Raw genomic sequence first — 7,163 nt, 5'->3', positions numbered from 1 at the left:
GATTTGAAAATGAACCAAATAGAACTTCTAAAAATAATATAAATTCGAAATGTAAAATTCACTGGGGTAGCTAGAAATCAGATTTAAATAAATAAACAAACTAGTTGCTGTTGAGCTGATTCCGACTTACAGCAACCCTGTGGGATAGAGTAGAGCTGCCCCATAGGGTTTCCAAGGAGCAGCTTGTAGATGTGAACTGCCTACCTTTTGGTTATCAACTATTGCTTTTAACCACTGGGCTACCACAGCTCCTGACATTAAATTAGACATAGTAAAAGAAAGAGTGAGGAGAAATGATACAGAATGAAGCACACAAAATAAAAGATGGAGGTGGGGATGAAAATGTCAAGAGAAATAAACAATGGATAGAGTACATCTATATGACCAGAAGGAGAGAATAGAGATAGGGAGAGGCAAAATTCGAAGAGATAACTTTCTTGATTTAGTGAAATTTAATTAAACAGGGCTTCAGGGGCTGTATGAATTGTTGAAATTGTACATAAATCTTTGTGCATGTATGTCTTTCTAAAGCAATGATTTATAACTTCATTAGTTTCCAAAAGTGGAGGTTCATGCCTTCAAAAAGATCAAGAACCACTTAAACCCAGAAGTCTGATTATCTTCTGATCTGTTATTACATTTTAAAGTGTATGAGTAATACACAAGCACATTCTTGCTGCAAAAATTCTAATAGAGATTCTTTCCTTAAATGAGACCAGAACCGTAACATATTTATACTTCTTTTCACCACCCTCTTCCTCACTATCATGCTCCCGGTTAAAAAAAAAAAAAAAAATTTAGTCTGTTTTTTTAATGTTGAGCAACAACAGTTCTCTAGACTTAAGAACGTTTTCCTGATTTCTCTGTTAACCCTGATTCTAGTGTCTGTGGGACTGAAGTTATTCCAGGCTCTACTATGCTTCTCTCTTCAGCTCTAGTTGAGCCAGAAGCCCATCCTAGGGTATTCCATTTGGTTTAGAAGGGAGTTGTCAGCAAGGATTGGAGCTGCCTTTAGCCGAGAGACACATGGTTGGGAGGGGAAAGAAGGGAGAAGGTTCTAACTGGCCCAGTTTCATCATGCAGCCTTCTAAATGATTGTCCAAGGCCCCGTCCTATCTTTGTATTACTTGACTAAGTGCTCAAAATATCTCTGAAAATTTAATTTTCTCTGCCATAGGCTTCTCCTATATACTATGGTTTTATCTTGTCTTTTTTTTTCAATCCAATGTCAGTTGCTTTTTATCTTCCAGGAATTGCTCAGAATTCCTGATCCACTTTGTCACTTTATTTTATTTTACAGGGCTGTTGTTATTTGCCATCAAGTCAGCACCAACTCATGTGATGTTATGAATAACAGAACAAAACGTTCCCAGTCCTGTGCCATTTTCATGATTGTTGGCATGTTTGAATTCATTGTTGTAACTTTTGAGGATGTCCCTTATTTTAGCTGACCCTCTACTTTACCAAACATGTCATTTCTAGTGATTAGTCTTTACCGATGACTTGTCTAAAGTAAGTGAATCAGAGTCTTGCCATCCTCACTTCTAAGGAGCATTCTGGTTGTATTTCTTCTAAAACTGATTTGCTTGCTCTTTTGGCAGTCCATGGTATATTCAATATTCTTCACCAACACCATAATTGGAATGTATCACTCTTCTGCTTCCTTTTTCATGTATTTCTAAATATCAAATATTTTAATTTTAAGGAATTTGGAACTTTTAATCTCCCATCTTGATATAATCCTCTTCCAAACGTCTTATGAAGATCAAAGGCTACAGCCTCAGTACGGATTACACCCTAACATAAAGAAAACAAAAATCCTCACGACTGTACCAATTAGCAACATCTGATAAATGGAGAAAATATTGAATTTGTCAAAGACTTCACTTTACTTGGATCCACAATCAATGCCCATGGAAGCAGCAGTCAAGAAATCAAATGACATATTGTGTTGGGTAAATCTGCAGCAAGAGACCTCTTTAAAGTGCTAAAAAGCAAAGATGTCACTTTAAGGACTAAGGTACACCTGATCCAAGCAGTGGTATTTTCAGTCACCTCATATGCATGCGAAAGCTAGACAAGGAATAAGGAAGACCAAAGAAGAATTGACATCTTTGAATTATAGTGTTGGCGAAGAATATTGAACATATACCATTCACTGCCAGAAGAACCAACAAATATGTCTTGGAAGAAGTACAACCAGAATGCTCCTTGGAAGCAAGGATGGCAAGACTTCATCTCACATTCTTTGGAAATGTTATCAGGAGGGACCGGTCCCTGGAAAAGGATATCATGCTTGGTAAAGTAGAGGGTCAGCGAGAAGGAGGAAGACCCTCAAGGAGATGGATTGACACAGTGGCTACAACAATGGACTCAAGCATAACAATGTGAGGATGGCACAGGACCGGGAAGTGTTTTTTTTCTGTTGTACACAGGGTCACTATGTGTCAGAAACAACTCGCCAGCACCTAACAACAACAGTGACAATTTGAGGCTAGTGGAAAAAAGATTTAGGTTTAGTTGGAGTTAGTCCTGCCTGCCCGGATTATTTCGTGGGACAATGTTCTCTGACATATAACCCGGTGAATCGCAGCCCATTTCCAAAAGTTACGGAAATAAAACTATTTGTAATTGATCTGCATAAAGTAAAATGCACAGTGAGTTAAAATTAAATCTTAAATTGAACCATTTTAAACGCAGAAAAAAAGTGCTGAGAAATAATATATTCTTGGCAAGAGTAGAATACATGAAAACCCAGGATATTAAACTCTTGCTGGATTTAAGGACATTTGTGGTATGGGTAATTGCCGTTACATTAAGAGAAGCCTGCATACTGAGACCAGCAGAGCAGAGAAGTCACAGGAGGTTTGAGATCAAAGTCCATTTTTAAAGGCAAATATTCTAACCAAAAAAAAAATCCATTATTATAAACCTTATATGGAGGCAATAGATTTAATTTTTTCTTCCCTAAATTAAGTTAAAGTCAGTCCAAGGACTCAACCATAAGAATAATGACAGCAGTTATTTTTCAGGGTTCCTCAATAGTTGATCCAGAAACTTACATAGCCCTTCTCAAAATGAGGAGCCCTTGTTTTCAAAACATGGTGCTCATCACTGCCTTTGCTCACATTTGAAGTCAGGTGACTCTGAAAAAGGCTCCTTTTCACTCCATCTGAGTTTAGCCATTGAGACCTTTGCCTCAACTTCCAACACATCAGTGATGAGTGTTCAGTCCTCACAGGCCCCACACGCGGCCCACGGTCCTGCCACCTCAGGAGTGCCTCATGCCACCAGGCCCCCAGGCTTGGCACACCAACAAGCCTGCCACACTCTGCCCCTCTCTCAGTGGGGTGGGGTAGACAGGACAGTTAAACACCCTGGCAGGGGGAAGGCACCCCATTCCCCTCTTAAACTCTTAAAACAACAAACCTCCAATCCAGGGTTGGCTTCACAAGTGGGTGTGACCTGTGCAGTCACACAGGGCTCCACACTTAGAAGGGCCTCACCCTTGTTTTAAGTCTTTGCCTGTGGCTGTCTGGTAATTTTAAAACATTTTTAAACAAGGAGCCCCATATTTTCATTTTGCACTGGCCTCTAAAGACTATATAGCTAGTCCCGCCTTAATCTCCTGTTTATTATGTAATATACTAACATAATAATACAATTTAATCCTCCCCATATCCCTAACCAGGGGTTGTCAGTGTAAACGACTGAAGCTGGTTGAGTCTGGGAGCCAGTAGGGGATGCTGGGACTTTAGTAAACAGGAGAACAAGCTTTGTCCAAATGGAGCAGCCACTACTTGGCTTGGGCAAAGGGGTGAGTATTGTCATGTGGGAATGTGGGTCCAGTGTAGCCATGTTGTCTAGTTTTGAAAGAAAGGTACTTAATGTGAAATTGTCATATTTTAAAACACTGGCTCAATTAGGAACCATATAGCCCTTGTCTTGGCAAAAAAAAAAAAAAAAATACATCTCCCTTAGCCACTAGTTTACAACCCCTGGCCTAGAACTTCAGTAACAACATGTTTCTTAGTTTCCCTCCTTCTTGTTTCTCAACAAACTGGCAACGTTTTCTTTTTCCTTTGAAACACAAAAGCAAAAGCAGTTAGCTTCTAGGCAATATGGAGAACTCAGATTTCAGCAATAATTGTCTGCTTCTATCCTGGGGGGATGAGAAAAATTTGTTTCATTTTAAATGGATCAACTATAATGAAAACAAACCACGAGGTAATTCCTAGTGGCTTATCTTTCATTTTATTTTAAATTATTTTAAATTATTTTAAATTATTACTAAACTGCCCTGGTGAAGTTAATTAATATTCTTGATCAGGTGTGTGGATTGAATACACAAATAAAATAATGTAGTAATGGGTGATAAGTGAGCGGGACTCAATGTTTTTGTGCATTTATGGTCAGCCCCTGGACTGTCCTCCATAACCACCTAAGGGGTCCAGATAGTTCTATAACCCTTGGTAAAAGGATTAAGAGGCAGCCTCCCTCTTCCAGAGTCTCAACCATATATTCAGTTTACGGAATCTTTAGAATACACAGGCTCCCTCAGGAATTGGTTTAAATGGTGAAAAAAAGTCAAGGGAAGTTTTAAAACTGAGGCACACGTACTCATTCCCCCACAGGATCCCCCCCCATCTCTTTTCCTACAGCTTTTATGTATTTCGTGCTTATTTTTTGTTTCTCTTTCCAACTACCTGCTTAGCAAGTATTTCCAGATTTGTTAAATTAAAAGAAGTGATTATATTCATTAAAAGAATAAATTAAAAGAATTGTAGTTCTGGAGCTGTGAATTTCCTTTCTTACTCAATTTCCCTTTCTGGCAGGACTGCTTTCTATGTAAGTATATCAGTGTGCACTGCACAACTTCAAGGGATGCCATACCTATTGTCATTTATGGGAATGTCCCCTCCTGGAGCCCTGCAGAGTTCAACTTACACAACTGTATATGTTCCCATGCCTTTCTGGCAACTTCCTTAGGCCTAAGATATCCAAAAACCCTTTGCCATCAAGTCGATTCCGACTCATAGCGACCCTATACGACAGAGTAGAACTGCCCCATAAGGTTTCCAAGGAGTGGCTGGTGAATTTGAACTGCTGACCTTTTGGCTATCAGCTGTCGCTCTTAACCACTGTGACACCAGGGCTAAGGCTAAGAACAATGATTTAACTTAGCTAACATATTGGAGCTCCAGGGAACCCTCCTACAATGAGTATATGCAAAATCTATGGCACAGGTACATTGCAACCTTTGATTTTTTTTTTTTTTTTTGGTTAAAAAAAAGTTTCCCTCTGGTGTCTTCAGCTGGGCTGGTTTTATCAGAATCACTTGGATGAGCTTTTAAAAAAATACAGCTTCCTGTACTCTATACTGGATATTCTAAATTGGGAAATTGGGGGTAGGGCACAGAAGTCAAGAGTTTTAGAAAGCAGCTCCTGCCCCTCCTCCCCTTATTCCCACACCCCATTGTGGCCTGGGTAATTCTGATGTGCAGCCACATTTAGGCAATACTCATCTACCCCCATGCTGGACTATAAGGCTCTTCACAATCAGTTTTTCTTGACTCGTTTCATTCCATACACTGCTTTAGCTTTTCTAGAATATTCACTATTATTGCATATGCCATGTTCTTTGGTTATTTGATTCCATTACACATTCCCTCTGTCTGCACTAACTTTTCTTGGATTTTCTGTCAGGTGAACTGATATCTTCTCCTTTAAGATCTAAACAAAGTATTGTCCCCTTGAGATGGACTTCTACTACTCCCTCACATAGAATCAATAATTCCTACCTCTAGATGTTATAGAAATGATTCTGAAAATTGTTAGTTCTATACCCCCTAAAATAATTTTAAAACTAGGTACTTCCCATAAATTTAGTTTGCATCATAAATTTGCATGTTTGAATCACTACCAATGATGTAACTTTTAGCATATTTTAAATATCAACTCTTTAAAATAAATCTGACATCACTTTTTGAAATGTATCCAAAATAACCTTAATACCTGTCTTAAATCAGATTTCTGCAGAAGCAGACCCCATTCTAGTGCAAGTGATTTATAAAGCAGGTGCTCCCTGGAGAAACTGGTAAGGGAGTTGGGAAAATGAGATAGGATTTCAGGTGAAGTCCCAGCCTCAGCCTGATCCTGCTAGGAGCTTAGATGTCAATTGCATGTCCAAGTTTAGCCCATTTTTGGACAAAGGAGCTGTCTGTAGCTCTGCACCAGTCATTATTGGCTGTGAGACAGTGGGAGTGTATGTGGGGAGGGGGGCCGGAAACAGAGTTTCAGGCTCTTTCTCTCCTTCAGGGTGGAGAGGCTTGGTAGCCTAAAGCCTTAGCAGCAGCAGAGCACACAAGCCGGGGGATGGGGCACAGCACTGAGAGGATCTGAAGATGTCCCTGACAATACACCAATTATTTGATAGTATCAATAATTTAAAAAAAAAAAAAAAAAAATTAGGCTTCTAATTCTGGGTAAACTTTTTTTTAAAATTTATTGTGCTTTAAGTGAAAGTTTACAAGTCAGTCCCTCATACAAAAATTTACACACACCTTGCTATGTACTCCTAGCGGCTCTCCTCCTAATAAGACTCCATACTTCTCCTCTTCACCCTGTATTCCCCGTGGCCATTCAACCAGCTGCTGTCCCCCTCTGGCTTCTCATCCCGCCTCCAGACTGGAGCTTCCCACATAGTCTCATGTGTCTACTTGAGCCAAGAAGTTCACTCCTCACCAGTATCATTTTCTGTCTTACAGTCCAGTCCAATCCCGTCTAAAGAGTTGGCTTCGAGAATGGTTCCAGTCTTGGGCTAACAAAGGGCCTGGGAATCATGACCTCCGGAGTCCCTCTAGTCTCAGTCAGACCATTAAGTCTAGTCTTTTTACAAGAATTTAGATATGCATCCCACTGTTCTCCTGCTCCATCAGGGATTCTCTGTCGTGTTCCCTGTCAGGGCAGTCAGATAAACTTCCTTCCACTATGTGCAACTATAAACCCTGGACATTAAACATCAGAGGACCCTGAAAGGTGGAGAGCAGACTGGCTAGGGTTCGCAGCACCTGAAGAAAACAGTAGTGAGTTTCTGTGGTTTTCTTTTTACTTCACATATCCCAGACTGAGAACTAGAAATGCTGGCACCCAGAAATGCCAAT

This window comes from Loxodonta africana, chromosome 3, assembly GCF_030014295.1.
Source record: "Loxodonta africana isolate mLoxAfr1 chromosome 3, mLoxAfr1.hap2, whole genome shotgun sequence".
NCBI classification, from domain to species: domain Eukaryota; kingdom Metazoa; phylum Chordata; class Mammalia; order Proboscidea; family Elephantidae; genus Loxodonta; species Loxodonta africana.
Note: the sequence above shows the minus strand (reverse complement) of the source record.